The sequence below is a fragment of the Schistocerca gregaria genome, chromosome 5 (genome assembly GCF_023897955.1).
Source record: "Schistocerca gregaria isolate iqSchGreg1 chromosome 5, iqSchGreg1.2, whole genome shotgun sequence".
Taxonomy (NCBI): Eukaryota; Metazoa; Arthropoda; class Insecta; order Orthoptera; family Acrididae; genus Schistocerca; species Schistocerca gregaria.
Window position 1 is genome coordinate 405,846,587 of NC_064924.1, and position 12,027 is coordinate 405,858,613.

The following is a 12,027-nucleotide window of genomic DNA, read 5'->3' on the forward strand; positions in this document are numbered from 1 at the left end:
AGCTGTGCTAAAACTGGGCTTATATTGTTCCACCATTTCCTCGATTTGGGAAAAACTGTCATAGCCAGGGTCGACTGCTGTTGGACACAAAGTTTTGGTGACGGGTGTCGACGTCGACAATCCCTCTAGATGCTGCATTCACCACCTGGCGGGAGGAGTGTATATAAACCAGTCCCCCCTGTTTTCCAGATGCGGTACGGCACGGCAACGTCACGTCTTCATACGACGGGCTCAGATGAAGTCATTAGCGGAGGCTGCGCTTAATTAAAACGGCGAAAGCCGACTCGCCCGGGGCTGCCATTGTCTTCCGAGGCGTCTCCACGCTCGCGGTCGTCCCGACTGTCCGAGCAGAGTTATGGCCTGCCGTCTTCATTAAAAACGCGTCCATCAGCAGCGATGGTCGCTGAAGCGCGGTTTTGTCAAAGCTGATGGCCGTCTTCATTATGATGGCAATTTATAATGTACTGTTTTCCAGCAGTTCCCGCTGAGCATCGTTTCCAATCCCCCTCTGTGACCAGGACTGCATTAGAAGCTTCATTTTACAGTGGCTCTTGCAGTCATGATTACTTTATTGTCAATAAAAGCACTGTAGCAGGCGGATGATGTCGTTAGAAAGTACTGGTAGGGGTATGCGACTAGCGGACGCTGCACACATCGTTCTGCAAATTTCCTCATAGTTCAATGGGTTCCATCACTTAGCTGGTATCGCACCTGTGGAGCATTCCTAGGCTCTGATTCACTACTGGGCTGCTGCATGCGGGCCAAAACTTGTAACCTCCTTACTTATGACAAGGGGCGGTCAAATGAAAACAGAACACGTGCCACAATGGGGTCATGGAATGGATCCATTCAAAAGTAATCACCACATGCGTTAAGGCACCAATGCATTGGGAGACGAGACAATCACTTCCTCTTTCATAGGACCTGGTCAGGCGCTGGCGGAACCACAAGTCTTTAGCATAAGTTAGCTTAATTTAAATTAAGTAGCGTGTAAGCCTAGGGACCAATGACCTTAGCAGTTTGGTCCCATAGGAACTTAAAACAAATTTCAAAAAAAATTTCCACAACAGCACCAATCTTACGCTTCCTCGTCCTACTGAAATCGACATCTAAACATGTGTTTTCCCAGTCGCCAAAGATGTGAAAATCACACGCTGAACGATATGGGCTTCATGGAGGATGTTACAGTGTTTCCCAACCAAATTCGTCCAGTTGGCAGTGTAAGGGTGGACGAAATCTTGCCACAGGATGATTCCGTCCAACATTGTCCCTCGACGTTTAACCTTCTTGGTGTATCGCAGTGCCTGCAATGTGCCTTCATAGCGCTGTGCATTGAATGTGGTTCCGCAGTCGAGCAACTCGATGAGCAGAGGGCATGTGCAGACGAAGAAGAAGGTCGTCATGATCTTACGTGGTGCCACCATTTCTAGCCCCCGCGATAATGGTAAAACGAACAGGGGGAGCATCCCACATCTCGTCTGCCAAAGAAATCCAGAGCTGTTCACACAACTTCCGGTAATGTCATAATGATCTCTTTCTTCGACTGCAGGAGCCCTTTTCTCGTCGAGTTCTTCGAGCGTGGAACCCCAATCGATATGCTGTGCTATGAAGACAATCTGCGGATACTGCGACGCGCCATGAACTGCAAACGCCCAGGAATGCTGTCGGACGGAATCTTCCTGCCGTACCGTAACGCCCGCCGCCAAACTGCCCATCGGTGGAAAGCTATTTAGTTGGGAAACACTGCAACATCCTCTGTACAACCAGGATCGTCGAATGTGTAATTTCTACATCTTTGGCGACCTGAATAAAGACATGCATGGACGTCGGTTTCAGTTGGACTAGTGGGTGCGATCCGTCGTCGGCTGACCGTGATCTATGAAACAGGAACTGATCATCTCTTCTCCCTGTAGGTTAAATGCCTTAACGCTTGTGGTGATTACTTTGGAACTGAAATTCCCATGGTCCCCTTGTGGCGGGATTTTTGTTTCTTTTGACTGCCCCTTACATTTGTTAAATAAGACTTGAGATAGGAGTTTTCGTAGAATAGAAAGAGTATCTCATCAATATAGTGATGAGGAGGTGTAATGAAAATAATATTTGAAACATTATGAACAGACAGAATCACTTAATGTGTAACAAAATTTGGAATTTTGTGTCAATTTCCTATTGGACCAAACTGCTGAGGTCATATGTCCCTAGGCTTACACACTACTTAATCTAAATTAAGCTAACTTACGCTAAGGACAACACACACACCCATGCCCGAGGGAGGACTCGAACCTCCGACGGGGGGAGCCGCGCGAATGTGGCAAGGCGTCTAAGACCGCGCGGCTAATGTGTAATCATTTTGTCACGAACGATGTCCCACTAAAGCAGGGGTGCTCAAACTTTTTGACCTGCCGCTCACTTTTACATCTTAATTGGTAGTAACATTTTAAAATTTTCTAACCGTTCAGGAATTTGTGTGTGAACTGACCTCTGGATTATGTCCTATAAATGTTCGATGGAATAATTTCGGGTGATCTGGGTGGTCAAATTATCCTCTCAAACTGTCCAGAACTTTCTGACAAGGCGCATTGTTGTCCGTAAAAATTCCACCGTTGTTTGAGAATATAAAGTCCATGAATTGTTGCCATTATAGCCTAACATAACCACTTCCAGTCAATGATCGGTTCAGTTGGGCCAGAGAATCCAGTTCAGTCTAGGTAGAGACAGCTCACACAATTATGAAGCCACCACCAGCTTGCATTGCGTCTTGTCGGCAACTTGGGCCCATGGCTTGCCTTCGTGGGGACTGCGCCACACTCGAATCATATTATCAGCTCTTACCAACTGAAATCGGGACTCATCTGGCAAGACCACTGTTTTCCAGTGTTCTAAGGTCCAACCGATGTGGTCACGAGCCAAAGAGAGGCAATGCAGGCGATGTCTTGCCGTTAGCAACGACGCTCCTGTAGGTCGTCTGCTGCCAGAGCCCATTAACGTCAAATTTCGCCGCACGTCCCACATTTATTTTTGCGGTTCATTCACGCAGTATTGGCCAAGAGCCTTACCGCAGTGATAACACCCGTTCCCGTCAGATTACTTAAGTTAAGCGCTGTCGGATTGGGCTAGCACTTGGATGGGTGACCATCCGGTCTGCCGAGCGCTGTTGGCAAGCGGGGTGCACTCAGCCCTTGTAAGGCAAAATGAGGAGCTACTTGTTTGAGAAGTAGCGGCTCCGGTCTGGGAAACTGACACGCAGCCGAGAGAGCGGTGTGCTGACCACATGCCCCTCCATATCCGCATCCAGTGACACCTGTGGGCTTAGGATGACACAGTGGCCGGTCGGTACCGTTGGGCCTTCATGGCCTTTTCTAAGTTGACTGAAGACCTTAGATGTTAAGTCCCGTAGTGCTCAGATCCCTTTGGACATTTTTAGTGAAATAGGTTAACACACAGTAGTGCACACAACACATATTAACTCAGATATATCCTCCTGATAATGGGGGTTTAAAACTCTGACGCGCTTAGTAGAAACAAAGTAAATTGTGCTTGGTAACGCAAATTTGTAGTTTCAGTTGATAACAGTAACGAACACGGTAAAGCCTAAACAAAAATGTTCGCATGTAAATACTGTTTCCTTCTTTTATAAATAGCTATATGTACAGTTCCGAAGCTCAGCACCGCGTTGTACCACTTAGCTACTTAAAAAATATGGAAATGAAATCGATCTTTAGGAGGAAAGACACAGGGAAATTAGAGAGTGAGAATGAGGAAGCCAAGCTACTATACGAGTACAAACAGATGTCAGATATAGTGGAACTAGGTCAGCGGTAATGATAAACATACGGCAATTAGTGAGACAATATAGGCATTGGTAACAGTTGTTAATGATTCTGTTATTTCATCTGCACACGACGAGAGTCAGTCCACCAGTCAGAGTCAACGAGTCCGTAGCGCTGCAGCATTCCCGACATTCGGCGTCAGACTCAGAAAACGTGATCCTCTCCGTTCTAGTATATAATCGTACTCGTCTGCATATTTTTGACACGTACGGATATGATACACCAGATGTGACTGTGGTCCTCTCATTTGCTCGGCACATCTTCGTGAAACGCGGATCAAGCCGATACCACAGGTTTTCGTTTTTAGGAATTAAGGAGCCGAGACTCCTGGTACATATGAGAAACATCATGAGCTCCCTCTCATGACTATTGCAACATTTGTGTCTCATCAGTGACGGCCGCTGTGGCCGAGTGATTCTAGGCGCTTCAGTTCGAAACCGTTCTGCTGCTACGGTCGCGGGTTCGAATCCTACCTCGGGCTTGGATGTGTGTGATGTCCTTAGGTTAGTTAGGTTTAATAAGTTCTAAGTCTAGGGGACTGATGACCTCAGATGTTAAGTCCTATAGTGCTCAGAGCCATTTGAAGCTCCATGGATCCGTCGTTAAAGAGCAAAAGACGGCGATACAAACAATGTGAGAGATAAGAAGCAACATTGCATGCAGCTGTTGCAAAGTGTCATTGTGCCCATCATTTTTTTTTACATATTTCACTTATGAAATGCTTCCGTAAAGTTATTCCATCTCGAGTCCAACGGAAATTATGTCCTATCTCATATAACTTTCAGTGACTGGCCGAAGAAATCTTTTCTTTTCTTTCAGCAGAACTCTTTCTGGATCACTGTAGTGATATAAATATAAAATTATTGAATATATTATTAACTAAAGCTGTCCACGGAAAATTTTTTGAAACACCATTTATTCAAGCAAAGCTACTGTAACAGCGTGAGCATGCCTAACTTTGTGTCCGCCCAGTTCGACATCCATTGCCAGAACAGAAAATACATCTGTCTCATTTACTTAAAGAAAACTGAAAAATGAGACTACAGCAGAGAGAAAATTGCTCAAATGAGTGCCTACTCGGTAGCAAAGGGTACATGATGAGAAAAGTAATAGAGTACCCCCGTCAGTTCAAAAGTTTCGAAACTAGGATGATAAAAAAATAGAGAAAAGTTAAGATGGTGGTTTTAAAACCATGCACACCATTTTCTCTTCTTGAAAACATTCTCCAGAATGACCATAAGACTAGATTTGGAGATGTTGCCCCATTACCTTTTGTGACTCAATATAGTTGACACACTGCTGCCGCACGTCCTTACTTAACACTGCCTGCTTACAACTTTATCTTTTTTTTTTCAATTGGTTGACTTTAGTTACAACCCCATACAGCTACGTCAACAGCTGAAATTGATCTTGAAGATAGGAACGTAAGGACAACACAACACACAGTCCCCAAGCAGAGAAAATATCCGACATGTCGGGAAGTGAACCCTATCTCCTTCGATTTGCGATCTGCAGCGCAGGCCGTACGAGGCTGACGAATTTCGCAACTCACTGGTAGAATGCACCTCTGCTGTTGACAGTTGTTAGCTCAAGTTTCCACCATAGTTGCAGTGCTGACGTTACTTGTATGCCAGGAGTATAAGCAGTGTCTAGACTTTTTGGACGGAAGGCATGAACAGTAAAAATTGTCTAATTTCGTGCACTGCTCCAAGTGTTGTTTCCGTGAGTATATTACTTTCGTAGAATATATAGAAAAAAATATCTGCTAGAAATATTTGAAATGGTGTTGCACGAAGACAAATTTGCGGAAAACACAGGTTAAATGAACAAACACAATTTAACAGCTTCAGTTTTTACAGCAATTTTAGAAGTTTATTTTTTTCCGCAGAAACAGTTTCACAACATAAGGTCACATTTGATATCTGCATAAATAATTGTTTTAGAAATGACATCTATGTATAAATAATAATGTAATATCTTTATATTCTCTAAGTAAAACAACATCTGTGTGTACGTAGAAACGTAACATTTATTTCAGTTGGATGTTCTTGGCCAGGTTTAATTTTGTTTACAAATGCGTTGTCTGATGAATAGTGCGTATATTTGTGTAAATATATCTAATTATACGTCCTTAAAAATTGTGGGACGATACTGTAAAAAATGGAAAAGAGCGTCTGGCGTCATTAACTGGGAGGCCCCTTAGGGGGAAGGTCCGGCCGCCGTGGAGCAGGTCTTATTACATTCGACGCCACATTGGGCGACCTGCGCGCTGGAAGGGGATGAAATGATGATGAAGAAAACACAAAACCCAGGCCCTGAGCGGAGAAAATCCCCGACCCAGCCGGGAATCGAACCCGTGCCCTTACGACGGTAATCGGTCGCGCTGACCACTCAGCTATCGGGTCGGACACCATACTGCAAACAGCAAGTAATTTATATATTTTGTCTTAGTTTCGCAAAAACTGTAGTCACAGTGTGCCACCTTGTAAAATACATGTACCTTTAACAGGATCAGTAGCAACCTAAATTCGAAAAAAGATGCAGACTGATCAAACACCTGAAAATAAGCCCCAGTGGATCGAAATGGATGGGTATTGAAATTAAGTTCACGATTTGTGACTGCAAGTGGTTATTTGTTTGGCTTACGAAAGAAAGAGTTATATCACAGCTGGGGAAGGTAAATATATTACACTTAACACAGGAAGTTCGGAAATTCTCGTTACAGATTTCTAGGAGTTGAAGAGGGGAGTGAGTACGTTATATTTTGAATAGAACCCCATGTCCGAAAACGTACTGTTTCTGTTCGGCAAACGTTGCGGTCAGATGCGTAACGTCCACGTCTGCTGAGGGAAAGAATAAAGTCTGAGAGCTGCTTGCCCTGGTATGCAACAGGCACACAAGATGACGTGTACTACGTCAGACGGTCACCTGATGTGGTGTGGTACGCAAAGTTGGATTTACAAGACTCCTGACCGGTGCACTAGAAATTGGTACAATGTTTGTAACAACGTTCGCGCTCGCCACGTCGAGTCGCTGTTGCAACGCATCAGTGCTATTCTGTACGTACGGTATGTGGAGTTCTTTCTTGTGTTGGAATTGGAAATTGGTGGTAAGGACTAAGGGACCAAACTACTGATATCATCTGTCCCTACGCTTACACACTAATTAAACTAACTTAAACTAACTTAGGCTAAGGACAACGCACACACACCCATGCCCGACGGAGGATTCGAACCTCTGACGGGGGTAGCCGCGCGAACCGTGACAAGACTCCCAAGACCGCACGGCTACTCCGTGCGGCTTTTGTGTTGGAATAATGTAAAGACTTAATGTTTAAGTATCAATACGAACCTTTTACCTAGTGTTACATGGATGTTCCTTTAGAATTGTTACCTAATAATTGTACTCCACCACGCCTAATTCAATTTCTCAAGCAGAAGTGCATGAGTTAAACATCTGAATTGAATCCGTCTCAGAACGAAAACGGTACGTTTCTAGACATGGGCTCTTATTCAAAATACAGGGCGTATCAAAAAGAATCATCCGATTTAAAAAAAATCATAAATATTATATTAGTTGAGATATGTGCGTGAACAAGGTACTATTGGAAAGAGCAGACTCTCGAGTTTTACATGTTTCCCGCTAGAAAGCAGCAGTGTATTCCCACTTCAGTTCTAGTAAAAATGGTGTCGTGACAAGAGAAAGGGCTTTGTTGTCTACGGTTTGCGCAGTGCGGGTCAGTAATAACTGTTCAGCGTGACTTTCGTACTAAGTATGGTGTGGACCCTCCTACAGCGCAGAGCGTAAGACGATAGCATCAACAATTCAGAGAAACGGGTTGTTTGTATAAAGGCAAATTCCCGGGACGTGCTCGAGTGTCTGAACAGACTTCGAACGCATCCGCTATAGTTTCGCAAGGGGTCCGCAGCAATTCGTTCGCCGTGTAACTCGACAGCTCAACGTGCCCCCGATGTCCTTCTAGCGTGTGTTACGTCGACGTTTACTCATGAAACCATACAAGATTCAGTTACTGCAAGCTCTTCGTGAAGGTGACAAACAACAACGTGTGGAGTTCTTAAATTTCGTACATGGCAAGATGGAGGATGACAGTTTTCTTCCACGCTTTGTGTTTAATGACGAGGCAACACTCCATTTAAATGTTAAGGTGAACCGTCATAAATTGAGAATACGGGGTACGGAACAACGACGTGAAGTTGTACAACTTGAGGGGGACTCTCCAAAATTTAATGTATTTTGTGCAGTTTCCCGGGAAAAGGTGCATGGTCCATTTTTCTTTGCCGATAACACTGTTACAGGAAGCAAATATCTCGATATGCTTGAGAACTTTCTTCCCCCCAGATGAAGACTGATTAGAACGACTTTATTTACCAACAGGATGAGGCACCGCCACACCGGCATCTGGAAGAGCGGGAGTTTTTATACGAAAGTATTACTGAAAGATTGGCAACGGCCTTGCCGCAATGGATACACCGGTTCCCGTGAGATCACCGAAGTTAAGCGCTGTCGGGCGTGGCTGGCACTTGGATGGGTGACCATCCAGCCGCTATGTGCTGTTGCCATTGTTCGGGGTGTACTCAGCCTCGTGATGCCAACTGAGGAGCTACTCGACCGGATAGTAGCGGATCCGGTCAAAGAAAACCATCATAATGACCGGGAGAGCGGTGTGCTGACCACACGCCCCTCCTATCGGCATCCTCAACTGAGGATGACACGGCGGTCGGATGGTCCGGATGGGCCACTTGTGGCCTGAAGATGGAGTGCTATTACTGAAAGATTGATCGGTCGTACTGGACCAAATGATTCAGCCTTACATTACCGGCCTCCAAGGTCACCAGACCTGACTGCAGGTGATTGTTTCCTGTGGGGATTTATAAAAGACTCTTTATGTGCCTCCGTTACCAACAACTATGAATGAACTGAGGCATCACGTAACAGCAGCTGTGAAGCTGCAGGTCAAGACATGCTCGTGGCAGTGTGGGAACAATTTGAATAGCGCATTGACATACGCCGTGCATCTCAAGGGGGCATATTGAAATGGAAATGAAGTCCGATGGATCTTGACAGAGCGTAGGGTAACGATGGGCGAGTCACGCATCGCCGTGCTAGGCAAGGTCCTAGTGGAGGTGGTTTGCCGTTACCTTCCTCCGACCGTAATGGGGATGAATGATGACGATGAAGACGACACAGCAACACCCAGTTTTTACGGGGCAGGTGAAAATCCCTGACACCGTCGGGAATCGAACCCGTAACCTCGTGCTCGGGAAGTGAGAACGCTACCGCGAGGCCACGAGCTGCGGATGGGGGCATATTGAACACCTATGAAAAGAAAAGGTTTGAAAAAAAAACTTTATAAGTTCCGCGTTCATAAAAAAATTCGTTGTGTATGTTCATTAGTTTCAAAAATATGTACGTGCCAAATCGAATGGTTCTTTTTGATACACCCTGTAAATTTGTAAAGGGAATTTCCGAACACTCTGTATGTGATAACAATAAAATCAAATAGTAGTGGAAAATTACAAACATTAGTTCACTTACTCTGCATTCAAGAAACAGTGCAGTACGGGATACAGAAATAAATCAGGTCTTGAAAGGGTTAAAACTGGGTCTCTCTGCATCAAATACGAGCGTGTGATCGAGGTATTCTAAGACTACATAAGTTATAACTTCTCCACAAATGCATCTAACGGTTTTTCTATGTTGAAGGTCCGTGATCTCCTAGAGGATAGCTGCACTACGAGTAAATGGCAAATGCAGCAGAGCCACTGTAGGCGGAACTTTCCTACGCGCTCCCGCAGTGCAGCGATGCATCCGCCACCAGCGGGTGGTTCGCTCAACAGGTGTTGAGTGTGTCGGGTGTAGCAGATGGGGGAGGGCGCAGAGGGTGCCCGCAGAACTAATCGTCGAGCAGGCCCTGGCAGGGTGGAGGCGCTGGCGATGGCGACGGCGATGCGACGGCGCGATACGGCGCCCCACCCCCGGCTGTTTATGCATTATGTATGCAGCCAACGATAGCTATCGCTCGCCGGCTTATGTGGCCCTCCGATGGGCGGGGGCGATACAGCCAGGACACGTGGACATTCCCGCGCCCGCCGCCGTCACGTGGGCTCCTCCTTGCTGCTCGTGATCTCTGCTGCGTCCGCCTCCCCACAGACTCTAGTCTAGCGTTTCATTCGCTAGGTTTAGCTTAGATTATAAAATTAAACAGACCCTAACACAAAAAGTGTACAGGTCACTAAGCCACAGTATTAGTTAAACAAGAGACGAACTGGAGGAAACAACAAATGGCTCTGAGCACTATGGGACTTAACATCTATGTTATCAGTCTCCTAGAACTTAGAACTACTTACACCTCACTAATCTAAGGACATCACACGACACCCAGTCATCACGAGGCAGAGAAAATCCCTGACCCCGCAGGGAATCGAACCCGGGAGAGGAAACAACACTCCGCAGAACTACGCGACAGAAATCAATTAGACTGCAGTTACTAAATTCGAAGGAGGTGAAACGAAAACATTTGTTGTAAAGGGACTATTGTAGCCTGTAACACATGTCACAAGGGTGATTCATATGAAAACATTAATTAATTAATTAACAGCAGAAGCCGAACGGGGAGCGTACCGAGATAGTCTACTCATTTGCGCTAAACACAGTGTCCGGACGGCGCAGTGGTTAATGCAAGTACAATTAAGCAGCAGATCCCAGGTTCTAATCGTTGTCCGGTACACATTTATTACACATGCATTACTTCCCTCTAAAGTTGGCAAAACGGTATAGGTCTATTTCAGAAACTTGATGCAAAAAAAAAGAACAAAGAATGTGCCACTCCGTAACTTTTTTCTTCGAAAAGGATGCAAAAAGATTTCGCATAAGCTTTACATTGTTACAAACTGACATCTTTCTCAGTACACAATAAAGGAAGTGTCGAAATATTTGTGGTGTACATCGAATTTAATGGATTGTTAAGACATTACTCTTTTCACATTTTGACGACGAAAGAAAAACTTTAGAATGACACCTAAAATATTCGAGATACCCGAAAACGGCATTTAGGACTTGGTTTTGACAATAAGATGTTTATTTAGTAAGTTTCAAGTTCGCAACTATCATTTGCAGCGACGTAAAACATTTCGAAAACCAGCAAATGTCTCAAAATCTACTTGCTCGAAAGACGTGACACTTTACGTTAAATTAACATGCATAAATGGCACTGAAAATTGTTAGTACGGAGGTTATTGCGTAGCTTTCATTAAGCATGGGAGCGATTTCTACCGGCGTGAGCTGTCAGTTTCCTCGGAGGCCTCATCTCGACACGCAAGAATAAAATCTCAGATTAACTGATGCATCGAAAGATAATGGAGTGTAGCCGAAATACGTAAGGTAAGGCCGAGATAAATGAGAGAAGAGACACAAAGTAGTAGACGATTACATCATGCCTCCAATAATCAGCTGTACTTATCTTACTATTGTACAAGATCAGCCTTAGGCCAGTATCAAGTATCTGGACACATGTAGAAACTACATTCTTCAAAAATCAGCGATGGCACAAAACAGGATGATTCAGCTAAGCGCTTCACCTCAGTATTTCCGAGAAAAGAAGTACTCGCTACATCGCGTATAGTCTCTTTCGACTGCTACATTAATTACAGAGATATCGGCAACAGCCACGCTGTTTTGAACGGAACTACACTACTTTTCAGTGCCGAACTGTAATTCTAAGGGAGACAAATTCAATGCTCAGTCCGTCAGTTCACCTGATGATGGCGACATGTTTGATCGCCGAAATATTGTGCCCGTTGGACACTATAGACCGGCAGTACACCCGTGGATATTTTGAAATTCAATGCGCTTCACTCAGCAAAATCCGATTAGCGGTTTCGAAGAAATTACAATCTTTAGAACTCAGGATTTATTCGTTTTCACCACGAAATCGATTGTTGTGTTATGTGGAAGTTCATACTGTACGGAACAATCGCGCCAGTCTGATTCTTTGAAGAAAGAAGCTACTGTCGTGACGTCGCATCAGAATCGAGAGACAGATGTGCAAGCGTCTTGTGCAATCCCACTGGGTAATCTACTGGTGAAGTGACATGACGAAATGGAAACAGTTTTCGCGCGTAATACAAACAGAACTGGGCTTACCTATTCCAACCACGGTTTTCCTGGAGCTAACGTA